Genomic DNA, 10,301 nt, shown 5'->3' on the forward strand with positions numbered 1-10,301 from the left:
CCGACTCAAAAGCTCTAGTGGGAGATCATCTAACGAACGGCGACTTCTAGTATTCGACATTCTACTTAAAAAATACACATTGGAGCAGTTGATTTCAATTTTTTTTTAAAAATTAAGTGTAACTATGAAAGACAGTGTAACAGGATATGGAAAAAAACTTACTTTATCCTGATCTGGACGAGAGGAGTACAAGAGTCTCTATTATCGGAGAAAATCGTTTTTGAGAACGATTATCCTTCAACGATTTAGGGGTTTTAGTGTTTGTATGCAGATTTATCGTCCGGAAAAGTTGAGATGTTCCGAATGGTTGAAGAACTGGAACGCCGGCGTGACGTCAGAGGTATGATGGCGCCTTAACAATTTAGAGTGTAAAAAGACCAAATTGCCCCTAAAATCATTCCAAATATTTGAATACTAAGGGTATTTGTGTCAAAACACATATTCACATATTATAGCCTTTTATAGCTAGGTAATATTGGACTTTTGATTGTTGAAATGAAAAAGACAAAAATAACATATATATCATAATCCATAATGTAATACATTTATATTAACATTTCACCAAATTACTAGTATATATTCATGTAGTAATATACATATTAAAAGTGGAACAAGATTTTAACAGTAAACTTATTTACTTTAGATTTTAGACACAATAGTTTTCTTTTGTTGCCACTTTTAGTCCCTATGTTTATAGTAACTTTTTTTACTTTGATTTTAGCCACAATACTTTTTCTTTGTTGCCACTTTTAGTCCCTATGTTTATTCCTTTACAATTTTACCCTATGCAAAGCATGGGTTCTCCACTAGTTGATATTAAACCAAATTACCAAGTCCAAAATAAAATACATGTTTGTTTATGCCTTTACAATTGTACTTTATATGTATTTAATACTAGGAAAGAACAAACATTTGCTACATACAACTATAATCACAATAAAATATAAACACTAATATTAAAAGTCCAAAATACATTATTCAAACATTATTTAAACATCATTCAAACATCATTACAAACTTTAACTCTTTTAGTCCCTTATTAACAACACAACATATTTACTAATCAAGTAACAACATCAAATAATTACTTATCAAGTAAATTACTATATATTCGTATATTAAACCAAAAGAATCTACAAAGCATTACTTGTCATAATATGAAAGTACATATCAACAAACTACTCAAAAATTATACCAAACTCCCTAGAAAACCTAACGAAACAAACATCCCATAAACAAATTTCACACATAAACACCCATTTGTATCCATTCACAAAAGCGTCTGACACACTAACTACAGACTTATGCAATGCACAAGATCTATGGAAGCCATGGAAGTGTACATGTTTCCTCCCCTCCCTATTTAAGTGGAGATGAACCTTAGAACAAGTTTCTCTAAGATTCCACTTACCATTTGCTCTGCGGTAAGCATTGTTCAACATGTCCAAAGCTTCCTGCTTCCTATGTCTCCCTTCAGCCATCAGCATCATTCCCAGGACAAATGTTGAACCCAAATGTCCCAAATGCAGATGCTTCTTCAAGCATCGTTTTCCCTTCATGTTCAGCTTTTAAAAAAAATAACTTCATCTGAAAAAAAACATTAAACACATAATTTCTAGTTAAAGTTATGCAAAACAAGTAACATATTAATTACTCCTATGCATATATATAACAACGTACCAATCCAGTCCTGAATAGAATATTTGGTTTTCTCATATCTATGCATTTACTGACAACTGCATGTTTCTGGTCAGACCAAACACGAAATCGTAATCCATCTAACTCCATATGTTTATATAATTCATCCGTTTTTCCTGCCTCGTTGAAGAATTTGCAGCTGCAAATGAAACACAATATTCGCTCCATAATGTAAAGACAACTCAAATACACTTGTGAAATAGAATGATCAAAGGAAAAACTTACACACTTTTCATCCTGAAAGCCTCGATTGCTGAAATTTTTGCCAAGTCGACTATTATTTTCTCCATCACTTCAAATGACATCTCTGTTAGCGGTTTCGTTTGATTTTTTGATTGATAACGATTCACTAAGATAATGATTCTGCGAAAATGATTTTAGGGTTTTTTGACTGTCAAAAATTTGAAATTGGGGTTGTTTGCAAGTGACTGAAATAAGAGTGAAGAACTGAAACAACGTGTTTCGTCGGAAAACATTATGGCGCCTAGAAGATGTTCCATTATACAATGACCAAATTGTCCTAATACATACAATGACTCGTATTTAATTAGTAAGGGTAGTTTTGTAAAAAGTCATATTTAAAAGAAAAATCAATTTCTATTTTAATCAAGGTTGTAAAAATCCCTCGTCCGTCGCTCGGCGGTCGACTGACGATAAGCGATTAATCAGACTCAGCGGGGATTAATCCGAGACCCTAAATTATTAATAAAATTATTAAAAAAATTAATATTTCCTACAAAATTAAGTATTTGAAAATTTTAAATTTTAATACACAACCTGCACAAATGATATATGTTAACCAATGATCCGTATGTCATCCATGGACACCATAAGCAACTACCATCTTGACCAATGGCCCATATGTCATCCATATGTCATCCATGGACACCATAAGCAACTACCATGTTGACCAATGACCCGTATTTCATCCATGGACACCATAAGCCATTACCATGTGGACCAATGGCTCATATGTCATACATATGTCACCCATGGACACCATAAGCCATTACCATGTGGACCAATCAACCATATGTCATGCATGTACACCATAAGCCATTACCATGTGGACCAATGGCCCATATATCATCCATATGTCACCCATGGAAACCATAAGCCATTACCATGTGGACCAATGGCCCATATGTCATCCATATGTTAACCATGGACACCATAAGCCATTACCATGTGGACCTATCAACCATATGTCATCCATGGACACCATAAGCAACTACCATCTGGACTAATGGCCCATATGTTATCCATATATCATCCATGGACACCATAAGCCATTACCATGTGGACCAATGGCCCATATGTCATCCATATGTCACCCATGGACACCATAAACCATTACCATGTGGACCAATCAACCATATGTCATCCATGGACACCATAAGCCTCTACCATGTCGGCCAATGGCCCTTATCTCATCCATATGTCATCCATGGACACCATAAGCAACTACCATGTTGACCAATGACCCGTATTTCATCCATGGACACCATAAGCCATTACCATGTGGACCAATGGCCCTTATGTCATCCATATGTCACTCATGGACACCATAAGCCATTACCATGTGGACCAATCAACCATATGTCATCCATGGACACCATAAGCCACTACCATGTCGACCAATGGCCCTTATGTTATCCATGGACACCATAAGCAACTACCATGTTGACCAATGACCCGTATTTCATCCATGGACACCATAAGCCATTACCATGTGGACCAATGGCCCATATGTCATCGATATATCAGCCATGGACACCATAATCCATTACCATGTGGACCAATCAACCATATGTCATCCATGGACACCATAAGCCACTACCATGTCGACCAATGACCCTTATGTCATCCTTGGACACCATAAGCAACTACCATGTTGACCAATGACCCGTATTTCATCCATGGACACCATAAGCCATTACCATGTGGACCAATGGCCCTTATGTCATCCATATGTCATCCATGGACACCATAAGCCATTACCAACCAATCAACCATATGTCATCCATGGACACCATAAGCCACTACCATGTCGACCAATGGCCCTTATGTCATCCATTGACACCATAAGCAACTAACATGTTGACCAATGACCCGTATTTCATCTATGGACACCATAAGCCATTACCATGTGGACCAATGGCCCATATGTCATCCATATGTCACCCATGGACACCATAAGCCATTACCATGTGGACCAATCAACCATATGTCATCCATGGACACCATAAGCAACTACCATCTGGACCAATGGCCCTTATGTCATCCATGGACACCATAAGCAACTACCATGTTAACCAATGACCCGTATTTCATCCATGGACATCATAAGCCATTACCATGTGGACCAATGGCCCATATGTCATCCATATGTCAACTATGGACACCATAAGCCATTACCATGTGGACCACTCAACCATATGTTATCCATGGACACAATAAGCCACTACCATGTCGACCAATGGCCCATATGTCATCCATGGACACCATAAGCAACTACCATGTTGACCAATGACCCGTATTTCATCCATGGACACCATAAGCCATTACCATGTGGACCAATGGCCCATATGTCATCCATATGTCAACCATGGACACCATAAGCCATTACCATGTGGACTAATCAACCATATGTCATCCATGGACACAATAAGCCACTACCACGTCGACCAATGGCCCTTATGTCATCCATGGACACCATAAGCCACTATCATATATATTGACATGAGTCGTACGTCTTTTGTATATAAATTTCGTTTTAAACAGAAAAACATAAAGATGTATAGTTTATTAATGTTTAGTCCTCGTATATAATTTTAAGTTAAAATTATACTATGAACACATCGTTACTCTATGTTCTTTCTTGACGTTATTTTTATGTATATACCCTATTTATCAATCTGTAACTACTTTAAATAAATTTGAATTACTAAATATTTAGCGGTAATTAGCACAGTTCGAATATTTTATCAGGGGAGGTTCAAAGTATTTCACAATTCGTTTCCCTCCAACCTACACACGTTTATGCTGCATATTAGGGTAATTAAGTTTACCGATTAGAAATAGGGTTTACATTTTCTGTAATCATCATCTCCGGCGGCTAATTGATCGAAATATTTGTTCAATATACGTTTGTGCACTGACTTTGGCGATATAGGTTGTCACTCGTCTAAAATTTATATTTATTTAATTTACTGTCGTCGTGATGATCGATCGTTTTTTGTTCTCTGATCATCTTCATGTAAATTGGTTTTCATTGTATTCAATAGGTTGCATGCAAAGTAATGCCTTCATATATAATTTATTTTTATTGTTTGTGTCAGAAAGATGTCGACCCCGAAACCAAAAGGAGCATCCAGTGTGAAGCCAACTAAATTCATTGCACCACAAGTTATGAAACGTAACAAGATTTCTGCTGCAAAATTCCTAAACAGACAGTTACAAGATGAAGAAATCGACTTGCCAATACCAACAACCACATCCAAAGCACCTATAACATCTACCAACAAAACCCCTAAACCTATATCATTAACATCACCCATGACTACCACTTCCTCGACATCACTTAAAACATCCACAACCTCCTTAGAAAAAACATTTAATACTTCAGAAACTGGAACAATACAATCGTCAACACGAACATCAATAACGAAAACTTCAGAACCTACATTATCTAAACCATCCTCAACACCAACACCCACTACCACATCATCAACACCTATATCTACTACCACAACCTCAAAACCTGCATCTACACTACCATCCTCCACAACTACAATAACTACCACACCCTCCTTAAGTAAAGGAACTACCACATCCTCAAAATATACATCTATCCCAACACCTACCCCAGAATATACCCCATCAACAACACCTATCCCAGAATCTACCCCATCACCAACACAACCACCCATTAATGGATCTGTAGTGGAAAGTGTAGAAGGTGAAAACAATTCCTCTGAAGATTATGGACCAGATGGACGTTTTAATGTTCATGTTTGGAAAAATACGTGAGTTACCAATTCAAATCTTAATTACAACTTTTTTTTATGTATTAAATTTTGGTTTACACCTACATATCAATTCATAACTTAACACATCACATGATTACTTGCAGGCTAATGCCACCAGGCCCTTGTGCACACGTTATTAGTCGGTCCTTTAAACAAAGAGTAGATCCAGAAGGGTACGCTTGGGCACAAGTAAGCAAAGAAATGCGCGAATTATATTGGGAGGAGTTTCAGGTAACTATAAGTCATAAATTGTTGTTTGGTAAACATTTGCACTTCAATTTATGTTTATATTATTAATGTGTAGAAAAAATGTTGTTGGGATGAGACAATAGACTCGCTGGTTAAGCAAGCTTGGGCAAGGAAAGCGGCACAAAGTTATGGTCAATATCTCTTCAACATGAGGAGCCTAAAAAGAAACAAACATGGCTTTAAACCAGCTCATATTCCACAGGAAGTCTGGAACTCCTGGCAATTAAAATGGAATACAAAAGAATAAAAGCTAAAATCTGAGCAGAACAAGAAGAATAGGCTTAATGGTGTGGCTGATGGAGTAGCAAAACCCACACATAACGCTGGATCCGCATGTCATTTGAAGATAGCTTCTAATTTGGTAATTTTTTAAATGGTACATCGTATCAATGTTTGCATATGTTTATCTGTATATTTTACTTTTTATATGGTATTTATGCAGAAGAGGAAATTAGGATATGAGCCACCCCATAGTGAATTGTTCCTGTATACACACACTAAGAATCATGATGGAGTCACTTTCACAAATGAAAAAGATAGACATATTCATGTAATATTCATTTTAGTTTAAATTAACTTTTATATTGTAGCTACTCCATAATATCATTCCTAAATTAGATATCTTTTAACTTATAATATTTTTATTTTGTAGGCGGCCTATATAGAAAAACGGGAAGAGTTGGAAGCTGAAGGTGTTGAGTTTGAGGAGGTCAAGCTATTTTATGCTGTTGTAGGTGGTCATGATAAAAAAAAGACTTTATGGATTAGGCTCTTTTGCAAAGGCAGTTCCCAATAGGAATGGTAAAACGGATGTAACTTACATTCTGGAAAAAAATGATGAAATAGAAGAAATGAGGGAGCTTGTTGCTAAACAACAACAACAAAATAAAGAGCTTAAAGAAATGATGAACGCCCAACAAGAGGAAAACAAAGCAAGGGTCCGACATCTTGAAAAACAACTTCAAACGACATTGGATCTTATTAATGGCTTTACAAAACAACAAGAGTAGTAGGTTGATATATGTTTATTGAAGATTATATATTTTAGAGTAGCAACTTTCTTTTTTTAATGTAATAAATAATTATTTTGTTATTTTATGATATGATGGTTATGATTTTTTTTTTGTTTTTCATATATTACTACAAAATTATTTGGATATAATTTATAAATCAATTATCCATCGGTCCATATTGAATCTGGTATATAATATATACAGCACTAAAATTGCTAGGGATTCATGACCATGAAATTTTCTAGGAAGTGATCAAACGGAATTTGCTAGGGATTCATGACCACAAAATTTGCTAGGGATTCATCACCACAGATTTAGCTAGGGATTCATCACCACATATTTTGCTACGGATTAACTACAACGGAATTTGTGACGGAAGAACTACCACGGAATTTGTGATGGAAACCTACTACGGCATACACGACGGAATACCATCTACCACGGATTAAATTCCGTTGTCACAATTGCGACAGAATTATCGTTTCCGTTGCAAACTCCTCGCTACGGCGTTTTTAGGGACGAAAATAGGTCGTTGCAAATTTCGTCGCTATTCGTCTTTTGCAACGGAATTTCAGCTTTTCGCAACGGATTCCTTCCGTAGCAAAATCGTGTTTTTCTTGTAGTGAGGGTTTCCTCTCTGCACTATAAATAGGGTCATAACCCTACAAATTTCGGCCACTTTTTTTCCAAGAGATCCATCCAAAAATTTGAAGCCTCCCTCCTCCTTCTCAATCATCTTCCATTGCTAGTGTTGGGTGTGAACCAATAGAGGCGTGACAATTGTGACGCTTGCTCTCAAAGCTTCAAAAACACTAAGCATTTGCATTGTTATTGCTATATATCAATCAAGGTATGTTTTAATAGCCCTAATTGTGTATTTTGATTATATACTAGTGTTATAGGGTTTCTAAATTGTTGTTCATATTGTATGTTCAATTAGTGAAAACGTATGTTCAATTGTTGTTCATATTGTATGTTCAATTAGTGAAAACGGCGTGGTGATTGTTTACCACAGTATGTTGGACTATCAGATCCATAAATTTCGGTTTTAAGATATATCATGAATTGATTAGGATAATTACCTTTAATAATGCTTTTAATTGTATAAAACTAAATATTTTTAACATGTAATTTGATATCATTATCTTGAATTCATGATCGGTTTTGTTTTTTAATTTAATTAATTGAATATTAATTTTGAAATTTTAAAATACAAACTTAGTGTTTTTTGAAAAGTTTTAAAAATACACCTTATATTATTTATAACATTAAAGGTCTAATATTACTATATATGTATAAGACAAGTCAGTCGAACCGCTAGTATGCCTCATTTACGAAGCCGATCTATAAGGGGGGTATAAGGAAATTGACTTTACCTCGGCAAGTCATAGGGTGACTCAGCGAGTAAGTCAACTCAGAAGGTTGACTTTGGTCAGGACGTTGACTTTCACCAGGGGGTAAAATGGTCATTTTACCCTAAGAAGGATTATCAGTTTTTGATTAAGTGTTGTTATGGAATCATAGCCGGAGAGTCGCCAGAGCAGCAAATAGGGATCCCTCACCCAGTTTTTCAGCAGTCAGCCATACGAGGTGAGTTTCCTTCCAGTAGGAACGGGTCTACGACCACAATGCCAGCCCATTTAAGTTGTAGAGTATGCTGGGGTAAGCCCGATGCCGGGGTTAGCCCGATGCAGTTTATATGTTCCGGACCTCGGTCCAATGCCGGGGCGGTCCCGAGAAGTAGTTATGTATGCCTGATGTCTTTGTGATTCATGCATGTTTATGTGTTATGTGTTATGTGTTCTGGGGTAAGCCCGATGCTGGGGAAAGCCCGATGTATGTTAATTATTATGCCATGAGTTATATGTTCCGGGGCAAGCCCAATGTATGCTAGTTTAGATGTTATGATTATGTGTTACGGGCTTCGGTCCGATGTCGGGGCAATCTCAATGCAGATTATATGTTTATGATATATGTTATGTTGTGTATGTGCCGGGGTAAGCCCGATGTCGGGGCAAGCCTGATGCCAGGGTGAGCCCGATGTCCGATGCGGTCGGATGCTGGGGTGAGCCCGATGCCGGACAGGAGTTCAATGTCGGGTAAGCCGATGTCGGGATTCGTTCTGATGCAGTTGGGAGTAGTCCCAGAGTTATGTTATTTGCTATACGTGCTTTGTATGGTATGTGGTAGTTTGGGGGAGCTCACTAAGCTTCGTGCTTACAGTTTTAGTTTTGGTTTCAGGTACTTCAGCTAGCAAGGGAAAGGGCTCGGGATGATGGCATGGCACACACCACAGTTTTCTTAGCCTGGGAGTTTACTCTGATATGTTATATGAGATTGTGATATGATGACAGATTTTATGAGATTTTAAGATACATGTTTTTATGATTTTATACTATGGCGATGATATTTATGTTTGTTAAATGATTTTGAAAACGAAATTTTTGGCTAGTATTTTTGGGAGGTTTCAAGTTGGTATCAGAGCTTTGGTTTGAGGGATTCGGGCACACTTTCGGGTGTGTCTGAACTCAAACTAAGGAAGTGGTATGAGACTTTCAAAAGAAAATCATTTTTACAAAAGGATTTTGATAACAGAAAAGAACTTTGAAAAGAGAAAAGGGTGTGGTGCATGCAATCAGCCGTGCTCAAGTAAGTACTCCCAAATTACCCATGCAAGTTTATGCTATGTTATGATTATCAGCTTTATTAGAACAACATGCTAGATTAGGACTAAGGATCTAGGAAGGATGTCTTATATGCCTATTATATGTGTTCAGCTTTATGAGAACTGCATGCTAGTACAGATTAGTCAGTATGATAGCCAGAGTAGTAGATGCTTGATTATGTGTACTCGATGCTCGAATGCTGCTTGCTTTGTGCTTTTAGGAGTCTTAGTTATCTTTCACTAAGTAGTAAATGAATATGTTACGTTGCATATTGAAAGGACTAAATAATTTCTGAAGGTTAAGTCTAGCTCTATTTCGCAGCTCTTGTCTGAGTCCAACCGTTGTAGAGTAGGATCTCTCATTCTAAGAATTATCTAGTATGAGTAATATGTAATAGTATTCACGAGCTAGTTAGTGAAAGAAAGTAGGGACTTCTTATGCAGCTAATGACGGAGGGTGGGTTGGTGATTACCCTAGGGCAAGCCTAGTAAGAGTTTAGTATGAGATCAACAGTAGTAGTAGTAGAAGGGACTTGGTGGAGTCGAGGTAGTTCTTGAGGAAAGTACGGATAAATGTGGAAGGTAGTATGGGCCCGTACTACTGAAAGCAGAGGATCCGTACTCGAATCAAGGAAGGCTGAGATA

The sequence above is a fragment of the Lactuca virosa genome, chromosome 3 (assembly GCF_052849685.1).
Source record: "Lactuca virosa cultivar CGN04683 chromosome 3, Lactuca_virosa_CGN04683_v6, whole genome shotgun sequence".
NCBI lineage: Eukaryota > Viridiplantae > Streptophyta > Magnoliopsida > Asterales > Asteraceae > Lactuca > Lactuca virosa.